At 37.7% G+C, this 13,497-nt stretch overlaps 1 pseudogene; it reads right to left on the reverse strand.

Moving 5' to 3' along the window:
• Positions 1–3,664: 3,664 nt before the first annotated feature.
• LOC132524366 (acireductone dioxygenase-like) overlaps positions 3,665–13,497 on the reverse strand; it is a 34,988-nt pseudogene continuing 25,155 nt past the window's right edge.

Consider the following 13,497-nt stretch of genomic DNA (forward strand, 5'->3'; position numbering starts at 1 on the left):
CATTTGGTCCTGCTGCTCCTTTTATGAAATAGATCTTAGAATATAGGTTGATTTACAGGATGAATTTATATACATTCATTTTTTTTGAGGTAATTGCAAACTTACATGCATTTTTAAAATTAGTTTCCTATTGCTGATGTTACCACCTATCACAAACTTCCTAGTTTAAAACAACAGGTATGGAAATTAAAAGGTCAAAATGTATCTTGCAGGGTTTAAATTAGTCTATTCTGTCTATGATTGGTATAGCTAGCCAAGTTCTCTTCTGGTTGCTACTTACATGAAATATCTTTTTCCAACCTTTCATTTTCAACCTATTTGTGTCTTTATATCTAAATTCAGTCTCTTGTAGACAGAATATATTTAGATCATTTTTTTTTTCAATTTATTCTGTTAATATCTGCTTTTTTATTGGAAAGTTTAATCCATTTACATTTGAAGTACTTACTGATAAAGAAGAGCTTACTTCTGTCATTATGTCATTTGTTTTCTGTATGTCTTATAGTGTTTTTGTCCCTCATTTCTACCATTCCTGCCTACTTTTGTGGTTGATTACTTCTGTAGTGACATGTTTTGATTCCCTTATTATTTCCTTTAGTGTATATTCTGTAAAATTGTTTTGGTTACCATGGGGATTACATATAATATCCTGAAGTTATTACACTCTTATTTGAGTTGGCAGCAATAACATATTTCAGTTAGAATAACTTTAAAAAAATAGTAGTAACAGATGTTAATCTAAGGTATGATGTTCTGTGGGACTTTCTGTGAATCAAGAATACAGATGACAATTCATTTTAATGTTCTTACACAGTGTCCATGTGCAACAAGTTATGATTCAGCTGCCTTAACTTCTGGGTGCATGTTTCTTCCATGACTAATCATCTCTTCTACATCATATCAAAAATTTTTCATTTGAACAAATGGGGAAAACATTGTTCTTCAGAATATAGAAAAATATAATGTGATAAAACAGATCTTTTCAAACTAAAAATTGTCATAGTTTTCTCCTTCCGTATGATTACATTTTGATGTCAAACACAAATTATCTCAACAAAACAGAAAGAAGAAAACAGTTGTACACTGTTGGGAGATAAATCTCTCGTTTTCTCAGAGCATTGGTTGCCTTTTGCTCAACACTGTATTTTCAAGAGTATTTGTATAGTGGAGAGCTTTAGAAGATAGAGATAGTGTCTTCCCCAGAGCAAAGGATAAGCATGAATAATGTCTAATATAATAAAGTTGATATCTTCCTCCAAAGTGAAGGGTAGGCATGCTTAGTTCCCATAACAAATAATTCCAGTTGTTCTCCTGTAATATAATTTATTGTGGGTGAAGATGTCACTTGCTGTTCTTTATGTCACTGAGGGAGTGGGGGCTGGAAAAACCAGTGCAAAGCAAAGAAAATATCTGGTGTTCTGGCTGTCAACATTGCAGTAATAAAATCATTTGTCTCTGATACAGAACTCTTGTTTCTTCTAATAGCACCAATGAAACTGTGGCAGTTAATTTGTTAGCTTGAAAACAATGTAAAACATCAAGGCTTTCATAGGTCTTGACTCTTTTGTCAATAGAGGGCGGTGCTGAGAGAAACATGGCTTCCTGGATAAGGAAGGATGAGCATCCAGTGGACATTTTCATAGAATTTGAGGAAAGTCCATGGGAATCAATAGAAACAATGTAACCGAATTTTATGCCAAACTGGGTAATAAGTGATTCTCCCCTTATCGCCTCTTAATAAGAAAGAATGAGGAAGTGATTGGAGCTAAACACAGGGGAATAGGTGCAAAGACAGCTGTCCTAACTTTGTCCTGGTTATTGTTCACCTACTCCTGGCAGGAGGACTTTATTACCAAGCTGGCAGCCAGACTCAAACTTGTCTTTAAGTAACAATTATTGCTGAGAATTGCCCTGTATGGGCAGTAGGTTCAGACTTCTTCCAGACAACAGTTTCTGAAATGCATACCACACTAAGCTTTAAAAAAAAAAGAAAAGAAAAAGAAAAGAAAGTTGGGAGGGAGTGGAAACTATCAGTAGAAATCAAGCAAATTGTTAGAACCTTGGTTCGTGGTTTGTTGACCTGGGAAATCATGCGCCAGGTCACAATGCTTGTTAAGGAAGAATGGCAATGCACAAACCTTAGATCTATTCAGATAAGACATCAATAATTCTCAAAGTTTTGTTATTATTGCTGATGTTACAGTGGGTTTCAGCTGTAAGGGAGTTTGACCATTGCAGTGTGATTTTCCTGAAACAGACACTCAGCTGTGGGAAACCATATGTGAAGAAATGACTAGTCCTACTTGTTTATTTTTTATTATGATGCCTGTGCTTTAGTTGTCAATCCAAAAATTTATTTTCAATACCCACGTCAAGGAGTTTTTTCTTGTTTCATCCTAGGAGTTTTATGCTTTCAGGTCTTACATTTTAGTCTTTGATCCTTTTCAAGTTCATTTATGTAAGTGGTATAAGATAGGGTCTAATTCCATTCTTTTGCATGTGAATATCCAATTTTACCAGCACCATTTTATCAAAGAGGCTGCCTTTTCTCCACTGAGTATGCTTGGATCTCTTGCCAAATAATAGCTGACCTTATATGCATGGGCTTATTTCTGCACTCTTGATTCTGTTCCATTGATCTATGTGTCTAGCTTTATGTCAGTACCATATTGTCTTGATTACTATAGCTGTATAATATAGCTTGGACTCAGAAAGTGTGGTACTGCCAGCTTTGTTCTTCTTTCTCAGGATTGCCTTGACTATTTGGGGTTGTCAACTAGTTCTGAGCTCCCTGAATCTTAAGATGGGAAGGGAAGTAAAAAGACAAGTTTTCAAATTCCTCACTCCATCTGTCCTTCAGCTTAAAGTCTTTTTCAGTGTTTACAAATTCCAGGCTTCTTCCCCTCAAAGGCATTCTGGTCTAGTCAGGGGCAGCCAGAGGCAATGGAAACCACATGCAGTTTGATTTCATCCTGATAGGTTGAGATCCCAACTCTGACCTCACTGGCTACCTAAATGCTCGCATGGCTCAATTGGTTTACCAGAAAAGAGCAACGAACAGCAACGTAAGTATAAGTAAGCATTTAAGTATTATTTTATTTTATTTTTTTAACATGAAGGCAGCTACTTGATTTTGAACAAGAACATGGCATAATCAAGCAAGGGTCCCCCTAACACGCCAGCTCATCCCCCACGGCACCTCCACCCAGCTTCCTCCGTGTTTTGGGAGAAAAGCATCTTCTCTCTGCCCAGTCCTGTCATCAACAGTCACTCCTCTGCACAAAGCAGGCATGGCCTCGCCTAGTATCTGCTTAAAGTCCAAGAATCAGGTCCAGATGGGGGCAGCCAAGTGGCTCCGTTTGGGGAGCTGAAACTCACCAGGTCACAGCTGAAGCCATGAGCTGACACAGGGCCACTGACCACTGATCCTGAATCGGAGAAAATGAGTGGATTTGCCCAGATTTCCATAGGTGCTTCCATGTACAAACCGGTTCTATAGCTACTTCCATTAAAACGTATTCTGATCAAATAGCCTTGCAGAGGAAATCTCACCTAGCCTCAAGTCTACAACACAAAAGCAAGGAGAATACGACAGATTTCCTGCTGCCATCACGTCTGGGACCTTCACAAGGAGGGCCAGGGTGCGCGATGCCCCAGGGCACCGCTAGGCCGTCTGCAACAGAAACTCCAGGTACTGCCCAGGGGCCTCGAAGTGGTCAGCCAGCCAGTTGAACGCGAGCCACACAGGGTCTCCCACAAACAGCCGCATGGCCTTCAGGTAGTTCTTCTCGTCCAGCATGAAGCGGTGGTATATCCCGGCGAGGAGAGAGATCATGTCTCCTTTCTCCCTGAAGATCCGGATCCACCTGTCCTCTTTATCTCTCACATCGAAGTACCCACTGGCGTCCAGGATGCAGCGAATCTCGTCATCCAGGTGTAAATGCTCCTCGTAAAACATCTTAATCTTTTCCTCATAATTTGGTAGTTTGTCTTTGCATATGATTATTATGTCCATCCAGGAGTAGTTTCTCTCTTTTCGGATCTTTTCTAATTCCGACAGGGCGCGTGGGCTGCGCGTGGTGGAGCCACCGGGGGTTGTCGGCTGACTCAACCAAGTACAAGGACTGCACCACGGCCGGGCCAGGGATGCCGCGACTGACCCCGGACCTGCTCGGGCCGGTCTGACCCCGGGACCCGCGCGGGCCCCACCGACCCAACGTACTATTTCAATATTATGTGAACAATAGCTAATAATAGTAAGCCTAAGTATTTATTGATTATTATGTGTGAAGTACTGTGTCAAGCATGCGTTGTACCTTAGGAGATCAGTAGACTATTTCCTCAATTTTGTATTTTAATCATTTAAGTAACTTTTTTAAGGTAAGAGGATAATTTTGGGGGGATAGCATGGACTTGAGTTCCGGGTCCATCGACACGTGGAGCGCCTCTGTGCCCTGCCTCTCACTGGGCATTTGACACAGGTGTTTGAGACATGGCATCTTCACCTCCTTCCTGCCCTTCAAGATACTTTGACTTAACTCTCAATTACATCAAATCAGAAGAACATTATGCTACTGTTTTCACAGTATTATCTGAACAGAAAAATGAGATATTATGTCCAAGTCTGTAAAGGTGTCTGATTTTTTTTTTAATTTTCTCTTAAGGAAAGTATTGTTTTTGTTGTCTATTACCCATATACATGGATCCAATAACACTATCCTTTCAGAAGATACTTATATTTCCTGATAAGGTAATGTTCTTCCCTATGATTCAAAAAATGCTGAATAATATTGATGGTTATCTCTAATATTACCTATTAACCCTAAGTAAGATAAACTTATACATCGACAAAAGCCATAGACTTCACATCAAGCCACATCAATACCATCTTTGAATTGAAAACATGGTTCTCTCTTTAACTCTGTGTGCATGCATGCGTGTGTGTGTAAATATAATGAACCGAAAAAACGCTCCCATCCTAGGCATGCTCCCCTAACCTTTTATAGGTCCTGTGTTGGTGTCTTTTATTATTCATTTAACATAACATGGATTATCTTCCTTATGAGCCCAGGCTTTAAAGCACTGCACTGAACCTTGACATGTTGGCACTGACACATGACTTGTGCCTCAAAATGTCCAGTAACAGAGAAATGCACCCAAATATCTCAAGGACATCACATAAAGAAGGTTAAGTGATTCTTTTTTGTTAGCTTTGGAAGAGAAGAATGTAATGAACAAAGACGTTCAAAACATTAAAGAGTCAAGGAATTTCTAGTACAAGGTGCTAGAGGAACTAAGCCATGCAACATGACACTGTGCTTTAGAACATAAAGCCCAGCACCCCATCAGGCAGGTGGGGAAAATTTGGTTGGGGCCCTCCAGAAAATTTAGAGGTTGTCCCTGCCCCACGAATAAACAGCTTCACTTTTTTACATTCCTGGAGAATAGCCATGGGTTTCTAGCACAGTTTGGCAGCTAAGAACATCACAAAAAGGATTCATTTTCACAAGTCCACTTGGATGTTTTTCAGCATCAGTGATTTCTGCAATCCTGTGGAATCCTAATGCTGATTCCGACAGCAGTTATGCAGGTATCTAGGATGAATTTTCTCCAAGGGAGGGAGTTACTGAGTGATATGAGATACATGTCACATTTCCTTAATTTCTCATATACATGCATATATTAATCCTTTAGTAAATGCATTTGCAGTGTTAATAATAAAGGGAAATGAGGTTGATAGGATGGAATTTTTAAGGTGTGCTGTTTTGTGAAAAGGAAGTGCATTCAAACAGGGGACTGCTATTTTATACTCCCTTTGGTTCATAATGGTCACTCACTGACTTATCTCTTCCCAGGTTTCTTCTGATATCAAACTGAAGCCACAGGACACCACTTCACTGGCCAATGAGAATTCTCTCGTATTAGTTGTGTGTGCTTAGATGTGTATAATTACCTACTTCTTATCATAATAATATCAATTAGGGAAATTTTATGGGAAACTTTACTAAGAAAATAAAGAACGACTTTGATACTCAAACTTCCTGGTCTGAGGGTATATCCTAAGTAATCAGATAAATGCACAAATATGTGTTTGGGATGTCTAACACAAGAATGGTAAATGGATAAAATGAAATGCTAAATAGGCATAAAATACAATTGTATGCAGCAATGCTTACAGGAAATGAATCAACAATGTACTGAAAGGTAAGAAAGGTAGTTTATAAATTATTATGTATTGAGTCTCTATAATTGTTAAAATTATATATGTATATACATATATAGTGATAGAGATTGAAAAAAAATACTCACCAAAATGTTAAGAGTTGGTAATAGAATTATGGATGATTTTTAAAAGTTCTCCATTACACATTTAATGTACTGTTAGAATTATAATAAGAATACGTTAGCTTTGTAATCAAAAAATTAGAACTATTTTCATTTTCCAAAGCCAAAAAATAAAGAAAATAAAAGTAAAGAAAATAGGCATAAAAAGATAACCACTGAGTAAAAATCATGATCTTTAGAGTCAAAGACATCAAAATCTCTTCTCAAGTTGAACTAATACCCACAGATATTGATGTCATTTCCACGGTGTTTCTGGTACTATATAAAGTACTTGTACAAGGATGAATTGAAATTGTGTATTGTAATGGGTTTTCTAACATGAACTTGGGAAACAGAGAATTGTTCCCTTATTTACCCGCCATATGGGATCCTGATCTGTACTTTTAAGCCTGAAAACCTCTCACTATGGTGATGAGCAGTCTCCTTACCTCCTCCCAAGTCCAGATGACAATTCTGGGTCTTCTGGCCTTTCCTGATTACCCCTGTTCCTATTATCTTTGGAGACAAACTTTCATAACCACCTTAAGCGGTCCACGCTTGAACTTCATGTCACATTTGACCATGACTTCCAACGTACCTAAGAACTCAGAGGGTCTTGAGCTTGTACTCAAGTTCTTGTGAAACAAGAACTCAGACAAAGGTTTCCAAAAGGAATGGAGCTTTCCAGAGAATCAGGAACAAAAGTAAAAGTAAAATTCCAAAGTGAGGATCAGTTATGCACATATTTAATCATAATTTTGGGCCATTTTCCAGGGTCTGGAGAACAGATGCTAAGAGAAATTTGAAGGGAAATTTTTCTGATGATATTTGGATTCATTGGCTAATTATTAAAGAAATATTTTTAAAAAAACTCTAACTTTCTAGTTTGCCTCAGATCCCTACCTGCAGCTTCCAGGGAGAATCAACTGGTCCTCATGAAGTAATAAGTGTGAGAATAAGGAAAGGGTGGTGTGATGATCTTAATTAACTGCCTTGATTGGGAGAGTCCCCCACATAAGCTCAGAAACCCCTGGAAATGTTGAAGCAGGGCTGCAGAGCAGGGCAGGCACTTGTCAGTCAAATATTCAGCAGCCATCAGAGAGAAGCTGGTCCCCTTGGCCATGCATACAGGGCTAAAATATGCCTCCCATTTACTCTATTCTGGCTCAAATGGAGGATTGCAAAGTGAAAAGCCCTCCCAACATTAGATATTTAGAGGAAGTATCAGTGTCACAGAGGATTGTCAAACTCGTTACTTCATTTTAAATGATCAAAATTACTAATGTCTAGAACTTTGATAATTCATTCTTTGTAGAGTTAAAAATAAAGAAAATATACAATATCAAAATTACAGAAGGAAGCTTTATTTTAAATCCCAATGCTTAATAAAATAATATTTTGGCTTTCCCTACCATTTTAATATGCTTATCTCAGTAGCCTAATAAAATGTCTTTGGAAACTCTCTACCTGTGATGCATATTTATACTTCAATAATATCTTCACATTTCACATGTGCAAATTAGAACAGGTACAAGAATTGTTGATTAGAATGTCAAATGGGCTAGTGATAATATCCTATATGGTGTATTGTCTCTGTTAATACCTTAATTACTCATGCAAAATAAAGCTCTGAAATACGCAAAGTAGCATAAGTGCTTCTTTAGCTTTTGTGTGTGTGAGAACCAACAAGGAAGCATGTTTTCTAGGCTGCACTCTGAGATGCTCAATTGGCAAATCTACACGAAGATCCTGCAATCTGCAATTGTAGCAGCACCTTTAGGTAATTCTAAGATGGGAATTCAGAAACCAAAGTTTGAGAAATGTTGCTATATAGATTGATATATGATTCCTTTCTTGAATGTATCCACAAAGAAACTTTTATTAAAATGACATGTAGGGCTTTCCTGGTGGTGCAGTGGTTGAGAGTCCGCCTGCCGATGCAGGGGACACAGGCTCGTGTCCTGGTCCAGGAAGATCCCACATGCCGCGGAGCGGTGGGGCCTGTGAGCTATGGCCGCTGAGCCTGCGTGTCCGGACGGAGCCTGTGCTCCGCAACGGGAGAGGCCACAACAGTGAGAGGCACACGTACCGCAAAAAAAAAAAAAAAAAAGACATGCAACATTCTTTCTTCATCGTTAGTCTCTTCTTTTTGTTTAGGTACATATTATGAGCAAGGCATTGTGTGGGAACCTGGAAGAAATACAAGGAGAAAGTCTTAACTATCTAAATTACTCTGTGTAATTTATAAGTTAGTGCACACACTATAAGGTTTTATGAGTACAGTGAGTTATAGAATAAATGCCATGGAGACTTAGAGATTGGTTAATTCCACTTGATTAGGAAATAATGGCTCCCTGTAGAAAGAACACCAGATGAGACCTTCATTCACGGAGGTTGGATTAAATTTTGTGGAAGAGATAAAGTAGGTGAAGAAGAATGCAGAGACTGAAATTTCAGGGCGGCTGTGGGAATTGGATGTGGTCAATTGTGTCAAATTTATATTTAGAGAGTGGGTTTAACTGTGATTTGTAACAAGTGTCTAAAAGAACTTTCAATGCAATATTCAAGAATATAAAATTTATAGCTTAGAAAGTGCGGAAATATCAGATATTTCTTAGCAGGAAGGTGAAAGATTCCATGTTGTGAGATTTCTCATGTGAGAAGAAGATTTCTCACATGTGTGTAAGAGGGATTAGAAAATAGAAAGACTAGAGATCACAAGTGGAAAGGGGCTGGTGGCGGCAGTAAGTGTGGGGATATAAAAGGGAAAATAAACATCGGTATTCAATTCTGAAGCAGAGTTGAGGCATGCTGTGACTGATTGAATGTGAAAAACATGCAAATTTGGCAATTAAGATATACTCTTAAGTTTCTATCTTAAGTTTTAGAAAAGATGTGTATGCCATTAATCTAAATAAGGGACCATTAGGGGGATCTGGAGGCATGATGACAAACACAGTGGGGCATGCTGCCTTTTGACCTCATGCCTTTTGCACTATTGCATCTCTATCATGTGTAACTGAGCATCATTTCATTATTCAAGACCCAAGCTGAAGGATCCTCCCCTCTCTGGAACCTTTGTTATCCTTGCATATCTTGATTGAGAACCTGGATATCAGTGCACTCACAGAGCAGAGATAAACTTTATAATAAACTCTATGGAAGAGGATACCATGTAATGAATGCTGAGGATTTGTATACCTCAAAATCATCACATGAAATATTTTTCTCATCTTTGTAAAAACTAAAGAAATGAGAACTGTTAGGCATGGTTATTGTGTATATCTCTTATAAGTAGTTTCTCTAATTAGAAAAACACAAATTACATATGTATACAGTTATAAAAACTTACTGTTAGTTTCCCATCTTCTGAAAAGTAAGAAGATGGCTATGAAGATTTTTTTTTTCATTTTTAAGTTTCTTATATTGCTGTGACTTTGATGTCAATATCCAGTAAAGCACCTTCTGGTGCGTGTGATATGAAAATGTGATTGCTATTGAACATTAAACAAGGGATGCTGGTAATTTTATGACAATTACGTTTTAGCTTTCCATACAAAAACAATGGTAATCAAATCTCATGCTTGAGAACTTTAGCTGATTGTCACAGGGAGAAGCATCCTGCCACCAATGGTGTAATTATAGAGCAACATTAACGGGACATTCACCTTCCTTTGAAGGGTAGGGTGAATCATTGTAACCGGTATAATGCAGCTATGGGCTGATAGGCTGATGTAGCTTATCAAATCTTGTACTCAGATGTACTGGCATTATATTCCATTTAAATGCCATGTATTATAATTAAGTTACATTTCCATGTTTAAGAAAATGAGCTTGATACTCCCATCTGCTACAGAGTAGATGGTTCTTCTGAGAATAGAAAAGAAATACTTTTGTGTGCCATTCACATTTCCTTGGAGTGAGACTTGCTGTCATGTACGTAGGATTCTAAGCAAAATGTCTTCTTGTATTGCTTTTCCTCACCTCTCATGCCAATAGAATTCTTAAACCCATCTCACTGGAGAAGAGAGAACTTTTCTGTTGTCCAGTAAATGCTTCAGATCCTGCCGAGACACTGAACATGTGTGAAAGCTGTGTAGGAATCAACACCATACAACCCAGAGGTTACCACAGAATCTATTTTCATAATAGAACAAAAATAAATCATGCAAGAAACCATTTGCCAAGTCTTGGCCTGCATTTTAAGTGTCCCCATGAGCCCGTGTACACCCTTGTGACAGCAGGGCATGAAACTTGGCACCACACCTGAACAAAACAACAGGGATTCTTGTGTCAAATTTTAAAGGTGATTTTGGTCAGAGAAGATTTCAACTAGTGAGTAAAAGGAAGGTTGCACCATACATACACACACGTCTCAGACTTTAAGCAAAAAATTTTAAACAATAGATCTATATAGTGCAAAAACATGTCTAATCTTACCACACTTGTCTTTAAAATGTTAGAGGTAAAATGAAGGGCAAACACATAGTGAAAACCTTATTTAGAATGATTCAATATCTAAACTAAAATACTGAGGCTCCTCTGCTGTTTTTTGCTTTTCTTCTATAGGTTAGTTTTTCATGAACCCAGGTAATTCCAAGGTATACAGCAGAGAGGTCCCATAAATTGGGATTAGTAGTCATTATAAATGGCAGCTCTTGCCCTATGCACCTTAGAAGGAAAGGAAGACCATATTCTATCAGTACACTTATATTCTTTGGCTAAACAGTGGAGAGTAATTATTAGGAAAAAGAAAGAAACTGGATACACCTGAGTGCTAACTTTAGCAAAGGACTTAAAAAAACTCTCATAAGAAAAATAATCCTACTAGCTAAGATTTAAGAATTTGCAATGTATCGTACAATTGACATCATTGTATTGACACTACATTATCTCATGAAATGGCCCTATGAATCCTATGAGATAATTATTATTTGTACCCATTCTATACATATAGGAGCTGAGGCTCACAGAGGGATTAGTAATGTGATGAAGTTCATTCAGCTTCTATGTGGACAGGACTCAACCACAAGCCTGTCTCACTCACTGGTATAATGCAAAGTTAGTAACAACTCTCTCAAAAAATATCTTTTTTATAGGCCTTTGTCAATTTCCATGGTGTAAACACTCTTACCATGACCAATGAAAATAAGGAAGAATTGCACAAAATGAGCTCCCCCAAACTTTGAGTCAGTCCTTACAACATTGAACTCTGACTCCAAAATCCCTAATTTCCACCATTAGATTATAGCATGAGTCATAAAAGAAACAAGACGAAAGACAGAAACAGCAAAAGAAAAAAAGAGTAAACTCTTAGGTGGGGTTCTGGCCATGTTTCTCCTCACACTAACCATTTGGGTTACAATCCTTAAAAATTAATATATATTGTAGAAAAAGATATCCATTTATTAAAGATAAACACATATAGGAGATAAAAAAGTGGGTCAGTGAAAAAGAAAGGGATAAAACTTGAGAAAGCCTTCCTAGAAAATTATCTATGATCGGGTTAGAAATGTTTGAGCGTCGGGGATGTAAAGGTGATATTTAACTGATGCCACTATTTATTGTAGGCCCTTTATATTGATTAGATAATATTTAAGGTATATATATGATAACAAACTTTATAGAGAAACAAAATGAGGCTTAAGGTTATAGACTTAGGAAGGTAGCAGAGACTCTCAGATTTGCCTTAATCCTCATCAGTGTGCATTGTAAACCTAACAAAACCCAAAGAATCTTTCCAGTTTGTGTTGTGTTGCGTCCACACTCTACATTCGCCCACATCTACTTCTTTCTGGTTGCTGTTTACATTTTTTTACCTCTTGATGCAACTTGGTCCAAGGTTTATGTAAAGTTATCTCCATTCCTTTTCAGAGAAACCTTGTGTTATAGCATTCTTCTATTTTCCAATTAATAAAATGAGTGAAAAGTACATGGAAAATGTACAACTATATTCATTAAGTGGATGATTTTTCTCCACTCTGGTCTTCATTCCATCAGTCTTCAAAGTAATAGAATTTAATCTTTCCAATTACAAATTCCTTTCTATTTGTACAGCATCATAGTCTATTGTAACATCTGTAACAACATGCTCTCATTTATCTGATGAGATCTTGGTCTCCTGTGCTGTTAGCCTGACCTCATTACTCTTTCTCTCCATTCCTATCCCCCATCTTAGAGTCTGTAAATATATATACAGAATGTGCTAAACAAATGTCACCTGGTCAATATGAGACTAATGATTAAACATTGAAGAGAGGATGGAAAAACTATTAAAATGCAGTATATTTTAATGGAATCATAGAACAGGCTCTGTCAAGGCAAATGGAGAAAGCCTGTTTTAAACTTTTCATTGAATATTGAGGAAATGGAGAACAGGGAAGGTTTTCTTGCTACAAGTTAATTTTAAGGATATATTGCAAAGGATTAAAGATTTCAAGAGGGAACTTTTAAAAGAGAACACGATACATATAATTATGAAAACACATTTTTCTGAGATTATATGTATTTGGGGACAAAATGAGATCACAATCTATATCTGAAATGTATTGAGACTTTATTATTTGCCAGACACAGGATGGGTCCTTTAAAGGAAGTGCTACTATTTTAAAGTACGTCTGCTGGCAACACATTCTCTTAGTTTTCCTTCATTTGAGAATATCTTGATTTCCTTTTCACTCCTGAAACACACGAAGTATTATTTTATCTTCACAACATGGTGGATATGGTTATTATCCCTTCCTTTAAAATGCAGACACTGAAGCTTAGAGAGATTGACTAAACCCCCAGCGCTTAACCAGATCATAACTGGCAAACAGGTATATAAATCCTCATCTGACCACCAATCCCTGATTTTGAGCACTTGTTAAAGATGCTACATTTTGTTTGTTTTAACTATATTTGTCTGAATTCCAGCATCAGTTAAGTTCTTTCTAGATGATTCTGGGTGGCTCCAGGAATATGCCTACCTGGAGGCTTTGGTCTTGACCCTGTTCCCTATCTCCAGATTCTCTGATAACATCTCTTGCTAAAGTGAGTGCTAATGTCAGAAGTGTTAAGTGTGTCATCCGTGCCCACAGATGGGTCCTCACCAACACAGACTCTGTTAGAACCCTACGCAGGTAGCCAATCCTCATGGTCTAGAGGCAGCCGATGCCCTGTACTCTTCTAAGG

The sequence above is a fragment of the Lagenorhynchus albirostris genome, chromosome 8 (assembly GCF_949774975.1).
Source record: "Lagenorhynchus albirostris chromosome 8, mLagAlb1.1, whole genome shotgun sequence".
NCBI lineage: Eukaryota > Metazoa > Chordata > Mammalia > Artiodactyla > Delphinidae > Lagenorhynchus > Lagenorhynchus albirostris.